General features: G+C 49.3%; 1 long non-coding RNA gene across 1 annotated transcript in view; it reads left to right on the plus strand.

Moving 5' to 3' along the window:
* Positions 1 to 17,354, plus strand: part of LOC147576951 (uncharacterized) — a 162,451-nt gene that overhangs the window by 134,248 nt on the left and 10,849 nt on the right. The window contains exon 2 of the long non-coding RNA XR_015240588.1: positions 15,907 to 16,014. This is a non-coding gene — a long non-coding RNA (uncharacterized LOC147576951). The remainder of the gene's footprint in view (positions 1 to 15,906; positions 16,015 to 17,354) is intronic.

Genomic DNA, 17,354 nt, shown 5'->3' on the forward strand with positions numbered 1-17,354 from the left:
ATCATGGGTCTGTTCATCGTAGCAGTTAGCACTGCCCTCACTAATACACACCCAAGCCTCGTCGTCCTCTAGAGTCCTCATGCTTGCAAGGACGCATGTGGTATTGGCCTTCCTTGGTAGACTACAAGCTACAGAAGGACACAGACCACACTTTTCATTCATCTCGTCCCCCACACCTGGTGCAAGGTAGGTGCTGCGTAGAGATGTGTCTCATGGAATGGAGTGGAACCAATGTTCGGAGGAATCATTAGCAGGTGGACTAGCAGTACATTGCTCTCAAGGCTCCACTGTCCCTGCCATGGTGCCCCCTTCCTCCTCCTCAGGCTAGACTGCTGCCCTGGCCCTACGCTATAGCCTTGTTCTGAATTTTAAATGCAGCATGTGCCCTTACACCTGCTGCTTACGTGACTGGAGCCCAAAGGTTTCCCTTCACCTTCAGTGTCCCATGCTGCTGGGCAGTGCATGGGCCTGCTTCCTCTTGCCGTGTCCTAAGCCCAGCCGATACTGGGTGGTGGTCTTTTTTTTTTTAAATATAATTTATTGTCAAATTGGCTTACATACAACACCCAGTGCTCATCCCAACAAGCGCCCTCCTCAATGCCCATCACCCATTTCCCCCTTTCCCCCACCCCCCCCCATCCACCCTCAGTTTGTTCTCTGTATTTAAGAGGCTCTTATGGTTTGCCTCCCTCCCTCTCTGTTTGTAACTATTTTTTCCCTCTTCCCTTCCCCCATGGACTTCTGTTAAGTTTCTTAAGATCCACGTATGAGTGAAAACATATGATATCTGTCCTTCTCTGACTTACTTATTTCACTCAGCATAATACCTTCCAGTTTTTTTTTTTTAAATAAGGGTGATGGTCTTATATGAAACAATAACTGATAACAGGTGTGTAGCAGATAGGATTAAGATGCCAGGGTTTGAATCCTGACTCCACCCATTTATTAGTGGTACAACCCTTGAGAATCGATGTAATCTCTTTTTGCCTTAATGTCCTCATCTGAATAACCAGGATACAAATAGGACCTGTAGGTAGGTGTATTATGAGCACTGGATGGGATAAAGCATGTAAAACGTTTAGAATAGTGCTTGGCACATAGTAAGTGCTCAGTAAATGCTACTGTTACTGTTATTGTTATTGCACTTTCCAGTTCATAAAGCAGCTTCACTGATTCAGTGCATACCCCTCCTACAACCCTGGGAGAGAGAGATCCCCTGCAAGTACACAGGTCCCTCAACACATTCAGATTCAAGCACTATTACTGATAAGTTCAAGGCCGGTTTTTCATAGGCCAGGCTAGTTGGAGAAGCTGGGCCCAGAAAGGTTATAATAGTTTCTGGTACGTGGGAGGATGGGACTCGAACCCAGGTCCTGGGTACGAATCCCACCACAGCCCGCTGGATGTTCTCCCTCTCAGGATGGCAGTACCAAAGGCTTCACAGATGAGGACCTTTGTGTCTAAGGCAGAGTCCTCTTCACGCACACACTCGCTCATGTGCACACACACATACACCAGCGCCTCGGACCTGAGTTCAGGGGACAGGTCTCTCCGTGATACTTCTGTCACTGACCAGTGTCCAGTTCATGTTGCATCAGGACTCTGTCCATCTGGAGGATGTTTCTTTTCAAAGTGGGTTTCTGCCCTTATACCTTGCAACTTCTATTGCTTTCCATTAACTGGTCTGCCTTCCCCAGTTAAAGCCCCAAGTTCTTAGCTTTCTGACTTGTCCTTCTAGGGAAGAGGCCCTCCTATGTCCCTTAGTAGACTCCTCTCACAGACCATAAGTGACTGTGAAACTGACATGATTCCTGCAACTTCCAAGGGGGCAGTAGTGAGTCACCTTGCCATAGGACCTACTGACACTTAGCACCGGTGAGGGCTTCAGGCATGGCTCTGCGTGGGTCGACTAGGACGATGGCCTTAGCAGTGAGCCGTGAAGCTGAGCCTCAGCCCATGCGGTCACAGGACTGGCCTGGCCCGCACTACCACTCACCCTCTAACCCATGCCCCACTTCTCCCGTCGGGGCACCAAGGAACAGACACCTTGTGGCTGTAGATTCAGATCCTGCAGTAGCCTCCCACCTGCTCTTCCCAGACTCCTGCCAGCTCCCCGGCCCGGCCTGGCCTGTGGGGCCTCCTCACAGTCTCCTTGCGAAGACTTCTGGGGAAGGTGCCGCTCCAGCATCGAACAGCTGCTCTGGCTAATCCATTTTCTCTGTGCATTTGCAACATACGTAATTAAGAGTTCTGCTGAGGGGGGAAATAAAGCACACCATTAGATTTGTTTAGCATATTACGCCAGGTCTAGTACCCGCCTGGGCCCCAGTGCCACACAAGACATTAAGGTAAGACTCCAGAAACAGCCCCAAGGTTGCTTGATGGGATCTGTTCCGTGTTAATTCTGAGTAAATGTTTGCTATTTGGGTTTTCATAGCTTTGCCATTGGCGGGGATTTTGAAAGGTGGGCTCCCCCACCAAACCCTTGTTATTTAATTATCAGGCCACTTAAAACCAGAGTTCTTAAGGCTTTCCCCATTTGCCCTTTTATTTGGTCTTGCATTTTGCTTGCGTCCTTTCTTTGTCCTGATCCTGCCTTCTTTCTTGCTGTCATCTTCTCATCCCTCTTGCTCTTATCTGTGTCTTTGATGTCCAGATCTGGGAAGTATGCTCCTGGTGGGAGGGAATGAACAAGGAGTGGACACCAAGAATCCTGGGTTAAGGATGAGGCCAAACTTCGACATCCTCCTTTGAACCTTCTGCAAGAGAGGATCAGGCATGGCCCCTTGGATGCCACCTGAGGGGCTGAAGAGGAGAGGGGCTTGGAAGACTCAAAGGAGAGATGGAAAAGTTTGGAGCTTGAGGGGAGAGAGCAAGTGGAAAAAGGTTGGGGTCCTTTGTGAGAAGGAGGAGGAGGTTCTCAGGATCTTTGAAGAAGCCAGTTGGTATGGAAACTTATTTTCAACTGGTTTAAGTAGGAACCCATGACGACCACAGGAGTGATGGACGCCCTCACAGCACACTGTGACAGGAGCTGCCCATGGCCTACCCAAGGGCCAGGTTGGGAGAGGCCGCCATCCCTTATGTCTGCATAATAGGAGCAGAGGATGCTGGGAAGGGAGAGGGAATATTGGCAAAGCTTAGCTTGATGCATCATCTTGAGAAGCCATGGTGAGCCTTACACTTGGGCACAGACGTCATGTAGGCCAATCCCAAGCACCAGTCCCCTCTACTCATCCCCCAAATGATTCTCCTTCATTAATAATATGGAGTACACAAGCTTTTGTGGTGCAGGGCCCATTGTAGGGCAGTGCTGAGGGTTAAAATCTCCTTGACTCACTAAGACAGAGTCTTCCTGTATTTCCTGTGCTGCTCTGATCCCAGAGCCCACTTGGGAAAGCCCAGAGAGCTTGTCCAGTCCCTTTGCCACATCATTCCCTCACATATTTGAGGTCACCCATCAAAGTATTTCTGAGTTTGTTTTCCTGGCTCCAACACTGCCCACTTTTTGTCTTCTCAGTATTTATCACATTGCTCACTATGCAGTCCTTGTATGAGCTGTGGTTTTTTTTTTTTTTTTTTTAATTTTTTTTTTTTCAACGTTTATTTATTTTTGGGACAGAGAGAGACAGAGCACGAACGGGGGAGGGGCAGAGAGAGAGGGAGACACAGAATCGGAAACAGGCTCCAGGCTCCGAGCCATCAGCCCAGAGCCCGACGCGGGGCTCGAACTCACGGACCGCGAGATCGTGACCTGGCTGAAGTCGGACGCTTAACCGACTGCGCCACCCAGGCGCCCCTATGAGCTGTGGTTTAATGTCCGCTAATAGCCTTGTTTAGTTTAGGGGGACAGGAGCTATGTTCTTTTCACTGCTGTAACCTTGTGCCCAGCAGAGTGTCGGCAGATGGGAGGCACTCCATCGACATCTGATGAGTTAAAGAAGTAATTTGGATCCCTTTCCTTCCTGGTCTTCTCCCTCTGCACTCTGCAGTTTCTCTATTTACCTCTTAAAATGTGCTGTTTTAACCAGAGAAGGCCATAGTAGGACTAGTACCTCCATACTTGATGCCCCTTTGGCTAACACCTTCTGCGAAGGGTCAGATAGTAAATATTTTAGGTTTGACCAGCCATAGTCTCAGTCTCAGACCGAGGCTGAACTCAGTCGTTACAGCCCCAAAGCAACCATAGACAATACTTAAATAAATGTGTGTGACTGCGTCTCAATAAAACTTTATTTACAAAAACAGATGGTGGGCCAGATTTGGTCTATGAGGCATAGTTGTTTGACCTCTGCTTTAGACACTAAAATCCTAGGAATTCAGAATGGAATTGGATTAGCTATAAAAAATAAGCATATCAGAGCTGCTGGAGCCCAAGCAAGGAGGAGTGAGCAGGAATGATCCCTTGGGCTCATCATGGCCACAGCAGCCTCTGTAGAAGGCAAAGAGTGGAGAGGGTAACTTCAAAGCCTGTGGCTCGTCTGAGGTCAGGCTGAGAATGAAGTTGGTCCATTGTTGGAGAGACCACTCCCCACACCCAAGGCTGTGTCAGTGCTGGACTAGGTACTCAGTGAACAGCCAAGAAGAGAGATTCAGTCCAAGCAGTGATGGTGCTCATGAGAGAACATTCTCACCCTAACAGCAGCTTTAGCATGAGAGAGGCGCTTGATGGGTGGCTTTTTAAGCCCCTATGCCTAATTGAAGTGACTGATCATGGTTAAAATCGTGGGGTTTGGGTACAGAGTGGGGATGTGAATGGTGTGTCCATTTGTGCATCTGTATGCATGTAGAATGTTCCTGTAAATCTGGAGCTCCTGAGGGTGTGTGCTTGTGTGCACACCTATTTCCATGACTGAACTAATCAGCTTTTGTTGTAACTGTCTGCTTTCTTGCCCATTTCTCTTCCTAGACTGAGACCTCCCTGAGGGTAAGGTCCCTGCTCTTTTTTTTTTTCTTTTTTTTTTTAAATTCCAAGTTAGTTAACAGGCAGTGTAATAATGGTTTCAGGAGTAGAATTTAGTGATTCATTACTTACATGCAACAGCCAGTGCTCATCGCAACAAGTGCCGTCCTGAATGCTGTCTTTTTCATCTCCCTATTTCCAACACCAAACAGACTCTTCTCCGGGCCCAAGAGTTTAGTTCCGTCTTAATTAAATTGAATTGATGGTGGCATTTGATACAGGCACGGGGTGGTAGAGGGAGCTGTACGTGGTTGCCTTTGCATGTGGCAATGGCAGACTTGAGTGTGTGTGTGTCCATGTACTGGGGTCTGTGTAACCTGTATGCACGCACATGTAGAATAGGGCATTCAGAGGTGTGAGCACACACATTTGAGATGTGCATGAAGACGGGAAGACGTCAGAGTATGAGCAGGGGCAGAATTGGTGTCTTATCTGGGGACATGTAATGTGAACATACAGACAGTAGAATATTATGGGATGTTTACATGGAATATACATACTGATAGGGGTTAAGAGTTCATGTGCCTGGGATATAAGCAAAGGGGATCAAGTATGTATGTGTACATGAGGTGCTTACAAATATATCTGAAATACACATTAAAGTCTGACTTGCAGATAGGCTGGCGGGAGTACCGGTTTCTATGAGGACGTGGCAGACATGGAGGTTTGGGGATATGCCCAGGAAGTGTGTATGTAGGGTGGGCACATGCAGACATGGCCGGCAAACAGCGGATGTGTACGCAGAAGTGCAGCTGGCAGATGTGGGTGGTTGAGGCTGGGTGTATCCGGGGTGAGTGTGTGCAGATGTGGTCTGTTGGAGGTATATGCACATCAGAAGTGTGCACACAGGGTTCAGCTCCTGGTAGTGTATGTAAATAGTTGGGCGCCGTGCATGCAGAAATAGACAGTTTTGAGGGCACCCATGATTAGTATCAGTACTGAAGGTGCATCTTTGCGGGGATATATGTGAATAATGGCCTGTTGATGATGTGGTGTCTGCACACATGAATGTACATGTGGACGGTTGAGGGTGTGGTGACCTCGGCATGTGCGTGCAGACCGAAGCCGTCGAGAGTATATGTGTATGAGGCGTGTACGTGCAGACTGGAGAATGCACCTTGCAGCGTGCGTGTGCGCTCTTTCAAGTGTAGATCCTTAGGAGTACCCATCCGGAATGTGGATTTTCTGAGAATGTTTGTATGGTGGGGTCTGGGCGTGTAGATATGAACTTCTGCGTGCGTGCACGCAGGCGTGGGGTTTTGGAGGTGTGGGTAGGTGGAGGTGCACGCGGTCACCGCCTGCCGGGGACGGTGCTGGCCTTGTGCCTGCCCTGGTGGGCAGCGTGAGCCTGTGTGCTCAGCTGACACTGGTGTCGGGCATCTGGCAAGTGCTCTAAGCCATGCGCCTCATCCTTCGATGGACTGAAACTCTTTCTGGGCTGCCTCTGTCCTTGAACCTGAGTGTCCTGGGAAGGGACAGATAATGAAACATTAACTCGGCAGAGGCATCTGAGCCTTCAAGGCTCAGTCTTCTCAGGAACCGACTGCCCAGGGAAACGATTGAAAATAAATAAATAATAATGTTTCTAGGGACCCTTTAGCTGTTCGGGGAGGGAGGAGGTGCAGGTTGGGAAGAGAGAGACTTTGACAAAAACAGAACAACGACAACAACAAAACCCCAGAAAAACAAACAAAGCAACAACATCACGAGGAGAAGGAGAGGGAGGGAGAGAGCAAGCTGACGAGCAATCCAGTGGAGCCTGAGGCAGGAGAGCATTATGGTGGTGGCAGCAGCCAACAGGCTGACAAGTTGTGTGTGTTTTACGTGCCCGTTAACCCGCTAACTCAATAAAAGATGCACCGTTACCGCCACCCGGACTTGCCGCTGCTGGGGGAGGTGGCCCAAACTGCCTGCCTCTAGCCTGAGGGTCACAGGGACAGCTACCGTGGGCAGCAGGAAGTCAGGAAGTCACCAACCTGTGAATGACAGAAATGAGGCAGAACCCCAACGAAACCAGGCAGCAGCCCTGCGAAGACTCCAGTCAGCTCTGCCTCTCTCGGATTCTTTCATTCGGTGTTAGCTTCTCAAGGGACCCTGTCCTGGGCTGGGGCTGTGCTGTGTGTTTTTGTCTTTTGTTTTTTTAAGAAAGGCCTTTCTAATTTTTTTTAATGTTTATTAATTTTTTTTGAGAGAGACAGACAAAGTGCGAGCGGGGGAGGAGCAGAGAGAGATAGAGGGAAACAGAATCCGAAGCAGGCTCCAGGCTCCGAGCTGTCAGCACAGAGCCCAATGCAGGGCTGGAACTCACGAACCATGAGATCGCGACCTGAGCCGAAGCCTGACGCTTAACAGACTGAGCCACCCAGGCGCCCCTGTGGTGTGTTCTTAGGGGAAGAGGGGTGAAGAGTGGTGGACTTGGTGGAGTAGATAGTGGGGGGCATGGACCTGGGCAGTCATAGCTGGCTGCGGGAGAATTAGTCCGGGCTCGGGCCAGTAATGTTAAGTAGCCTCTTCTGTGAGCTCATTTCCATTCGTGGATGAATGAACCAGAGCCGGTTATCGGGCAAAGGTCGGAAGCGCGTGTCAATGTGTGGTGCTAACTCACCTGCAGAAAGTTAACGTCCGCTTGTTGGCAGGGATGGAGTGAGCACCTCCTTTGTGCACAGACCTGCTCTGGGTGATATGCAGGGTGTACCAGAGATGTGGGCCTTGGTCTCTGGCCTCAGCCAAGGGCCCTCTGGAAGGGGACAGATGAGAAGCAGCATCTGTTAGAGAGAACTCAAGACTGGGGAGTCTTGGATTCTGGTCCTAGCTCTGTGACTTCCTAGCCACGTGCCCATGGAAAAAAGACTTACCCTTTCTGGGTCTCAGTTTCTCCTATTCATTTGCCTTGTATTTTTGTGTCACAGATAAGAGATACATCCAGCTTTCACGATCAAAATAAACACTTGACTCGTCAGCATTCAGGTTAATAATGGCACCGGAGTCCCTTTGGAAGAGTAGCTGTAGAAAATGAACAGGTCCATGGTGGTGTCTCCCCAGAACAAAGGGCTGTCTCTCCATGGTAAAATTCAAGTCACCCTGCTGACAGATGGAGCAGGACATCAATCTTCAGGCAGACAACTCAATCTCTCTGAGCCACGGCTTCATCTGTAAAGTGGAGACAATTGTAGTTCTTAGCTCACAGTCTCGCCGTAAGGCTTAAATGAGGTAATATATGGAAAGCTTTTAGCCAAGGACATAGTAAGCGCCGAATACATATGAGGTGTTATTGTCATGAGCCATTCTAGGATCTCCAGAGTTGTTTCCAGGAATGTTCTTGGATGTGGATGGTCTAAGTCAGAAAGTTTTCAAGGGCTAGATGAGGGCAGGCAAAGAGACACCTGGGTGCACCAACCAGGATGCGTGATTGAGGTGTTCACTCTCTTGGAGGCGGGGGGGCAAAGAGTAAGGGGTTGGATCAGTGGCCCCCACAGGGGCAAGGGGGAGAGGGAGTAGCTGCCTGCCATAGGTACCAGCACGGAGCTACTTGGGCAACTTGAACCCACATGACAGGTGGTAGCTATGTGCCTTCCCTTTTCACCCCAGCAACCACAGATCCCCGGATCGGCAGTATTTGGCTTTCTGTCCTCTCTCTTGGGCACTGTCCTGCCCGCTTGTTACATAGCTGGGTGCTTAGACATCCTCGGTGGCAGGCTACTGGGAGGAGGGGACTGTGTATCCCTACTCCCCTTTCCTTGCAGGCAAGATCATGCTAAAAGTAATTAATAATAATAATAATAATAATAATAATAATAATAATGCTATCAGTGATACCACTACCACATTTATTTCATTTTATTATACACCGGGCACTTTTCTAAGTTCTTTGCATGTATAAAAACATTTCGTCCCTGTCACCACCCTGTAGGTCAGTTTTATTACTATCTCCTTTTTTTTAATTTTAATTTTTTTTCAACATTTATTTATTTCCGAGAGGCAGAGCGCAAGCTGTGGAGGGGCAGGGAGAGAGGGAGATGCAGAATCCGAAGCAGGCTCCAGGCTCTGAGCTGTCAGAGGCTCAGACACAGAGCCTTTGACACAGAAGCCGAAGCAGGGCTCAAACTCATGAACCATGAGATCATGACCTGAGTAGAAGTTGGTCGCTTAACCCACTGAGCTGCCAAGGTGTCCTATATTACTATCTCCTTTTTATAATTGAGAAAATGAAGGCACAAGACTTAGGAAGGAGCCCTGATCACCCAATAAATCATGCTCCAGAATCCCTCCCTCCCCTGCGCAGGGAGCCTCTTGTTGGCAAAAGAGCGTGTGCAGGTCTCTGGTGCAAGGCCGAGGCCAAGCCCGAATTCAACACCTTTAAGGGGAAAAGTGTTAGAAGGCAGTACATTCAAATGTTACCAGTGGCGGAAGCAGGTCATGGCTTCCCTACTTTTTTACATTGTTATTTTCCTTAAGGCTGTTTTCTGTTAAAATGAAAACATTAAACCAAGTTCTATTACAACAGGGAAGGCACCGTGCTGCTCCCCAAGCTTCACACGGCCTTCTGAGACCCTCAGGGCCACGGGGGATCAGGACACCACCACGGAGGCCCCTGGGCCCTGCTGAGCTGCCCCTCAGTGGGCTGGAGCAGCCAGTTGGTTAAATTAAACATCTCGGGCCAGTTTGGGTTGTTTTCTGAAGTGAGAGGCCAAACTCCAGGCTCTGACTCGCTGTCGCCAGAGGGAGTTTGCTGGGAGGTTGGGGCCGAGGCCGCCAGGCACTTTACCCTGCTGTTTCCTGAACAGGTTTGTGCATGAGAGAGGAGGCCTCTGAACTGCCCCGGAGCCAGCGCAGGGCGCCTGCTCAGCTCCCATAAACGCTTTGCAGCCTTGAAGACTGAGCGGTGGATTAGAAATAGAAGGACTAAGGTTTTAGTGGTGTAGACACACCTCATCCGCCTGTGTATCTCCTCACACCAGGGCCCAGACCTCTGGCCCTGCCACCACCTGACTGCCCATCTCCCCCTCCAACTGCCTTTATGAACCTCCACTCTTCTTGTCCACCCCTGTCCGGGGCCTCTAGGGGCATGGAGAGTCCAGGGAAGGGTCCAGGCATGGAGGGAGCAAGAGAGGGGTGGGTAAAGAGCAGGCGTGTGCAAAGTCTGGGCAGGCTGGGTTTGGGGGTGCTGGGAGGGCCAGCACAGAGGCCAAACTCTAGGCCTCTCTGTTCCTTCCCCTGGCTGCTGAGACCCTCACCCCATGCCCAGGGCCTGCACCCCTCCTACCCCCCAGCCAGCCTGAACAAGTTGACTGCCTCTGCCCTCATGGAGCTGCCTTCCTCTGCAGACCATCCTGTGGGAGACAGGAGGTTGTCAGGGGGACTAAGGGGGTCACCCTTGTCTCCCTTAACCTCTAAGCGTGTTGTTGTCGTGAGGTGCGGAGGCTCCCTGGGTCCGGGCATTCTCTGCTTGAGTGTATCGTGTTTATCATGCCTGGTTAAAGATCATTAAAGCCTTTGTTGGGGGAGCTGAGTGACAAGGAGAGTGGATTAATATTAGAACACCCTGTCACAACTGGTGAAAAGGCGGGATTGATTTTATAGGGAGTTTAGTCAGAGCTGCGTGTAAAACCCCTGGGGTCGCTCTGGAGTGTATCCATCTCTTCCATTAGGAAGTCCCTGCGGGAATATTCAGCTGCAGTGTTTATTACAACCGAAGCTGCATATCATAGATAGAGTATTAGCCGCTTTTATTCAGCTTTCTTGCTCTTGATTGCCCTGGCTCCTAGTGGCTCAGTCCTGTGTACCCAGTCAGCTGCCTGGTCAGAGGAGACAGTCATGGGCTGGCCCCAGGAAGGCACGCGAGTGCGTGTGCATGTGTGTGCTCACAGGCATGCTGGGCTGGAGCTGGGGCAGCTCCAGAGCTCCCCCTTCTGGGGGATGGTGGGGAGAAACTTCTACTGTCCCTGCTGTAGAACTGTCCAGCAGGGCTCATAGATTTCCCTAAGAGACCGTTTGCCTAAGAATTCACCGAATGCTCCTTGGACCAGACACAGCAGAGTGATGGTTTAGACTGCGTGCCAGGCCAGGAGGCAGCTCTGGCACTTATTAGCTGTGTGACCTAGGTCAAATCACCTAACATCTCTGGGCTTGGTTTCTTCATTGGTTATGTCAGGATAAGGAAAGAGGTGCCCACCTTACAGATGTGTCCCATGAATTCAAGGGATATTATGAGCAAAGTGCCTGGCATGTAGTGAGGACTCAATGCAAGTTGATGCTGTTGTGTCATTAGCTAATTATTCTAATGTATTCTAAATGGGATTCAGTCTACAAACATTCAGTTTGGACAAAGCTCTTCTGGAACATCTTTCTTTCAGAAAACATGGCCTACTAGAAGCACAGGGGTCACGGAGCAGTTTCCATCAGTTTTTCCCCAGTGGGAGGGCTCATGGAACGTTGGGAAGAAGCTCAGACCCAAGCAGGAAAGCTCTGGGGCACTTGGGCTGCTGCATGTGAGATGGTGTGGGACATGATCTGGGCCTGCCAACCCAGCCAGGTGGACCTGGGGCCGGAGGCCAGCCCAGCAGATGTCAGTCACTCACAGAAGATGCTGAGTCTAAGTTAAGACGATGTTTGACGTTTCATCTGCAGAGATAAAAGCAGAAGGTTGGGTGAGTAAGCAGCAGAGAGGAAGCTGGTTACCTACCTGGGTTCTCACACAGGTCAAGAGTCTGAGAGCCAAAAGAATTCATGACTCACTTTTGCCAAACTCCCGTAGTCTTTCTGTAAATGTCTATTACAACACTTTACAGGTGGCCTCTTTTCTTTCATAGCACACGGTGTTTAGGAGCCAGATTGCCACTCAATTCTCTGTGACCTCGGGGAAGCTATTCTCTATGCCTCAGTTTCCTCCTCTTTAAAACGGACACATTCATCATACTTACTTCACAGGATTATAGCGAGGGTTAAAGGAGATAATACGTGCAAAGCGTCTAGAACAGCACCTGGCAGTCATAGACCTTCAGGGTCAGCTACCATCAGAGTCCCTACGGCTCTCTCAAGTGTAGAGACCTCTACTCATGGTTTCTATGTCCACAAGAACCTGTCCAGGGCTTGAGCACATAAGGAGCACACAGTAGGTTTTTTGAACTGTTGAATCAAGTGGAATAGAGCATTGTCACACCTAGCATGGTAGGGATGACTGGAAACTTCCAGGAAGCAGCAAAGTCCAAGACGCAAGACAGAACAAGGTCAGATGCCAAGTAGGGTATTAGGATAAACAGAGCCAAGGGTAGGCGTGGAGGCGATGGCAGGGATTTCCACGTCTGGTGAGAGCCCTGTGGTCACATCAGAACCTAAGAGACAAGTCTTAGAAAAGGAAGGCAGAGGAAGGTGAGGGGCAAAGATAAAAATTTGGCAGTGTCCCTGCTCAGCCCGGTCAGAAGAATGTGAGCACCATCCTTCCACAGGTGGGGGAGAGGCAGACTTGGGGAGTTTGGTGCAGGTAGGGTCTGAGCATGGCGCTTGTCCACGGGCTTGCATCTACAGAGACACCCCAAAGCTGGCAAGAGACAGCTGGGGTTCTCGAGGAAGGGCAACAGCAGGGTGAGAAAGTTAATATTGCAGATATTGACAGACAAGACACAGAAATCCAGGCTCTCAGTATATTATAAAAGAAAGAAAGAAAATAGCACTTGTGAGCATTCCCTGACAGCAAATATTGCAAAATGCTTTGTGCAAAATGTTCAAATAATACTAAAAATTCAAAGAAGAAATGAACACATGCCGAATCACCCCTCCAAGAGATAATCACTGCTAATATTTTGGTCAATGCCTGGCGGCAGGTGGAGGTGTTCATAATCTCCATCAGTGTCCCTCCCTGCACCCCAAAAGAACATACATTCTAAGAAACACACACACACACACACACACACACACACACACACACACACACACACAACTTGGAGGCTGGTTGGCAAATGCAGTTTCAAAGTGAATCCTCAGTCCTTGCCCCGCCCCACCCCCAGACCAGACTGCCACCTTTAAGCCCTCCCTCCTATCTGAAACCAACAGAGCCTCCGGCATTTCTTTATCTAAGCACACATACAGATTTGTGCATATAAATTTATATAAATGGGCTAAGACTTCGAATGCTGTTCTGTTATCTGATTCTTTTTCACTCCAGAAAATACCCAAGACCTCTTTCCAAGTCAGTACCTATAGAGCTACATCATCATTTTTCAGGGCTGCATACTATCTTTCCATTTGTCGATTTCATCCTGCTCATTCCCCTGTTGATGGACATTTAGGTTGTTGCTAAAATTTTGCTCTTAGAAACCGTGCTTCAGCAAACATCCTTGTACTGCTATCTTTTAATACTTAGGTGGTTACTCCCACAGAGTAAACTCCCAGAAATAGAATTAGTCAGTGAACAATCATACACATTTTTACATCTCGATACAAAAAACTCTTTCCAGGTTTTCCAGCCATGTAAAAGATTGTCCGACTCCCAGCCATGTAAAAGATTGTCCACCTCTTCATCCAGGTTACAAAGTAGATTGTGTCAGCTTAAAAAAAAGAAAAAAAAAAACTATGCTGATCGGATATATAAAAATAACATCTCATTCCTCTTCTTTGATTATTCTTGAGGCAAAGTGTTCTTTTGTATGTTTGTGGCCATTTGTAATTCTTCATCTGCAGTTTTCCTGAATATTAAAAATCACGAGAAAAAAGAACAAACTTAAGAAAAAAAAATTGCAGAAGAATATCCGTGTAAGAGAAAATGTGTACAGTGCATCCCAAAATGATGAAAGGATAGACTGCAGAACATGATTCTAGTATATTTTTACTTAAAGAATATATGGATATGCAAACTCTGAAGACTAAAATGACATTCCAAATGACATTCCAAAGGTTAATAGAAATGATATCTGGGTTGTATTTGAGAAGCAGGTGTTTGTCTGTTTATTTGTTAAATGCTTATTCTTGGTTTTCAAGTTTTCTGCCATTAGAATGATTTATAATTTGAAGGAGATCCCCAGAAGTATTAATAAAAGCAGAAAATATCCTTTGTGTAATCTGCACCACTCTGCTCCTCCTTATGTGTAGTCATAAAATGATTAAATTTTTTTAACGTTTATTTATTTGTGAGAGAGAGAACACGAGCAGGGGAGGGACAGAGAAAGAGGGAGACCCAGAATCCGAAGCAGGCTCCAGACTCTGAGCTGTCAGCACAGAGCACAGAGCCTGACACGGGGCCCGAACTCATGAAATGCGAGATCACGACCTGAGCCGAAGTCAGACGCTTCTAGACTTTTTGACCTAAAAGGACCCCTGCACCTCATTGTAGAAATGAGAAAAGTGCATGCAGTGCGGGCAAGTGAAGTGACCCCGGCCAAGGTGTGCCGGCCGCTGGAGACAGCAGAGAAGTGAGGTAATGCTACGAGACACCAACCAAGAAGGAAAAGACACCCCATCTCCCCACTGCTCCCCTCTTCTAGGGGGCCCCCGCCCGAGTGCAGAACCAGAACCGTGTTGAAAGTTTGAAACCACAGCAGCCCAAGCGTGGGTTAGACCTTAGACGTGAACGCAGAACTGGTAGTGGAATGGGTTGCAGGAATCTGAAATCCGGAGATTTTAAAGACCAGGAGAGTGAGGCTCTGGTGAGGTGTAATCCCCCCGGGGGGAGAGAAAGGACAGGTGATTCTGAGGTCCAGGGATCCAAGGTGCCGGGCGGCAGGGAGAGGTCGGCGCACCCCAGCTCCTCTGGAGGCTGCCCTCATCCTCAGAAAGCCCACAGAACAGAGCCTGCAGGGTGATCCCACAGCCCAGTGTGCTCCCCCACCAACTCCAGATCGTCCCCAGCTCCCTTTCCTACCGTGCTTCTTCGCAGACCTCAGACCCAGGGTTTTGTTTTGCAATTTGTTGCAGGTTGTGTTGTTTTTTTTTTTTTTTTTCCCTTCCCTTTCTTCGCAAAGCCTGTCTGGGATTCTGCCCCACGTGGAGGTTGGAGAGAGCAGCGCGGCTGCCTCTGGAAATCTTGTTTCCCCTGCCACATGACATCAGTGGGTTATATTGCAACTTTCCACATGGCTGCCCAGACACAGACAGTTGTGTTTATGAAAATCCTCTTGATACTGACTTGGAGCCTCCCTGGCGCTCAAGGCTCCTTCTCAGGCTGCGCGCTGTGTGTTCTGCTTAGAGGAGCAGCTGACAAAGGGTGGTTTGGAAAGCCGGCTTCCCTGCAGGTGCTCCATGGGTGTGTGTTGGGGGGGGGGGACGACTCCCCTCCACCCAGAGCAGGAACATCTTTGCCGGCACCGCACTCAGCTCCAGGAGGCCCCAGTTGCCTTGGATCAGAGTGTTCCAGATAGTGGGGAGTCGGGGCGGGCAGGGAGCAGAGCAGCTAACCTTTGGGTCAGAACCCCTGGTTCGGCCGCTTCGGTTGCTGACTTGCAGGGTGGCTTGGGGTAAGCCTCTCGGCAATCTGGGTCTCAGCTCTTACGTTCAGTTCCCTAAAACTGGAAAAGTGATTTCTGTTCCTCTCTACCAGTGGTGAGGACAGAGATTCAGTGACAAGAAATAAAGGGACACATTTGGGAGATAAGCTCAGCTGACTTAGGAAAACCATTTAGACTCTCTGAGTGTTAGCTTCCCGGCTATCAAATCGCTGGTAAAAATGTTCATTCCTCAACCCCCTCTAGTTCTAAGGAAAAAAAAATCATGGCTTTATGACTTTTTCAAATCCCTAGCAGCTAACACTAAAAGATCCTTTGGTTAATACTCAGGGACCAAAGTCACCTAGGAAATCTTAACCATGAGTCAAAGCTTGGGAGGGTCAGCTGAGGGTAAATCCAGTGAGTCGTGGCCTTGCACTCCCTTGCCCCATAAGTGGTCCCTACAGGGCAGGGATGTTTGGGGGTATCTAGACTCTCCCTAACCTCAGCCAACTCATCACTCCTTTCCAGAACTTCTGGTGCTGGTGGCCACCTGGGATCTACCTCTAAGTTCCTGCTGCCAGACTGGCCCATGGAACATTCTCCGTGTGATGGCTGTCCTGGCTGCCCAACTAGAAGGTAAGTACTGTGGAACCTTGGGGTCTTTTCATCCCCCACACTCCCATGCTCACTGATATTCATTCATTCATTCATTCATTCATTCATCCATCCATCCATCCATCCATCCATTCATCCATTCATCCCAGGCCTTGGACACATAGGGAAGACATGGTCTACTGGAAGTGAACATTCAGTGTCGTTCCTGAGCCCCACTACCCCCAGCCACACACCCCAGGAAATACTAACAAACAAAAGGAATAGCAGGTGAAATGTGCCACGGTCTTCTCTGAGAGCTGTATGTAGATAAATCTCACATTGATCCTGAGAGGCGTGTACTCTCGTTATCCTGCAATTAATAGTTAAGGAAACTGAGGCACAGAGAGGTCATGTAATGGTCCAAGGTCACACAGTGAGTGGTGAAATCTTGATTCAAATCTAGACAGTCTGACTTCAGAGCTCGGGGTCTCAGCCACCGTACTATCTTTTTATTTCACTCTAATGCTCAGAGGAAAGAGAGGAGGGAGGGATCGACTGTGGTGAGGAAGAGATGTTACAGCAGAGTTACAAAGCGTGAATGAGTTCCTGGAGTCAGAATGCTGTGCTCTCTGCAAACAGACGTGACCGAGGCCCTCCACCGGCTAACAGCTGGTGCGGCCCAGGCTGCTGGGCGAGGGAGCCAGTAGCAACTCCGCTCCCCATCTTTCTTCACGGCCCCTTCCTCAGAGAACAGGAGGTGAGGCCACAGGAACATCCCAGTGGCTCTCACCCTCACATGCAAGCACTGTCATCCCTGTTCTTTCTATGCCCATCACCACGAGGTTCCCACCCACTACAGCACACTACCTTTTGGGCACCAGCTTCTTGGAGTCCTACAAAAGGAGGAGAAAATTGTTGGACAGACTGAGAAGGGGTGTCCAGGCCACAGCAGCCACAGAAAGGCACAGGAAGGACACTGGGGGCCCTGAGCACAGAGCAGATGTTGGCCAGGCCGAGAGAGTCCCTTCCTTCCGCCCTCCCAGCCGCTGTTTCTGCCTGCCAGCTAGAGGCCTGCTCAGGATGCGGTGACATTCTTCACGGGCGTGATTTAGAAGGGGCTGTGCAGAGCGGTCAACCCTTCCTAATGGGCCTGGGTCATAATTCTCAACAACCATCCTCCTCTTCCCCACTCCTACCCTTCCTGTGGCTACGGCTCAGAGACATTTAGGGCAGATTTAAGATCAAAATCAAATCAGATTCACCAAACAAGGTGTCAGGCCAGGCAGGAGGGGCTGGGGGCTCCGAGTTATAGCTGGAAGGCCTGGCAGTTCCTTGGAGACTATTAAGTGAGCATATTTTATGGCCAGACACAATGCTGAGAG

Source organism: Puma concolor, chromosome D1 (genome assembly GCF_028749965.1).
Source record: "Puma concolor isolate L17-30 chromosome D1, mPumCon1.1.hap2, whole genome shotgun sequence".
NCBI classification, from domain to species: domain Eukaryota; kingdom Metazoa; phylum Chordata; class Mammalia; order Carnivora; family Felidae; genus Puma; species Puma concolor.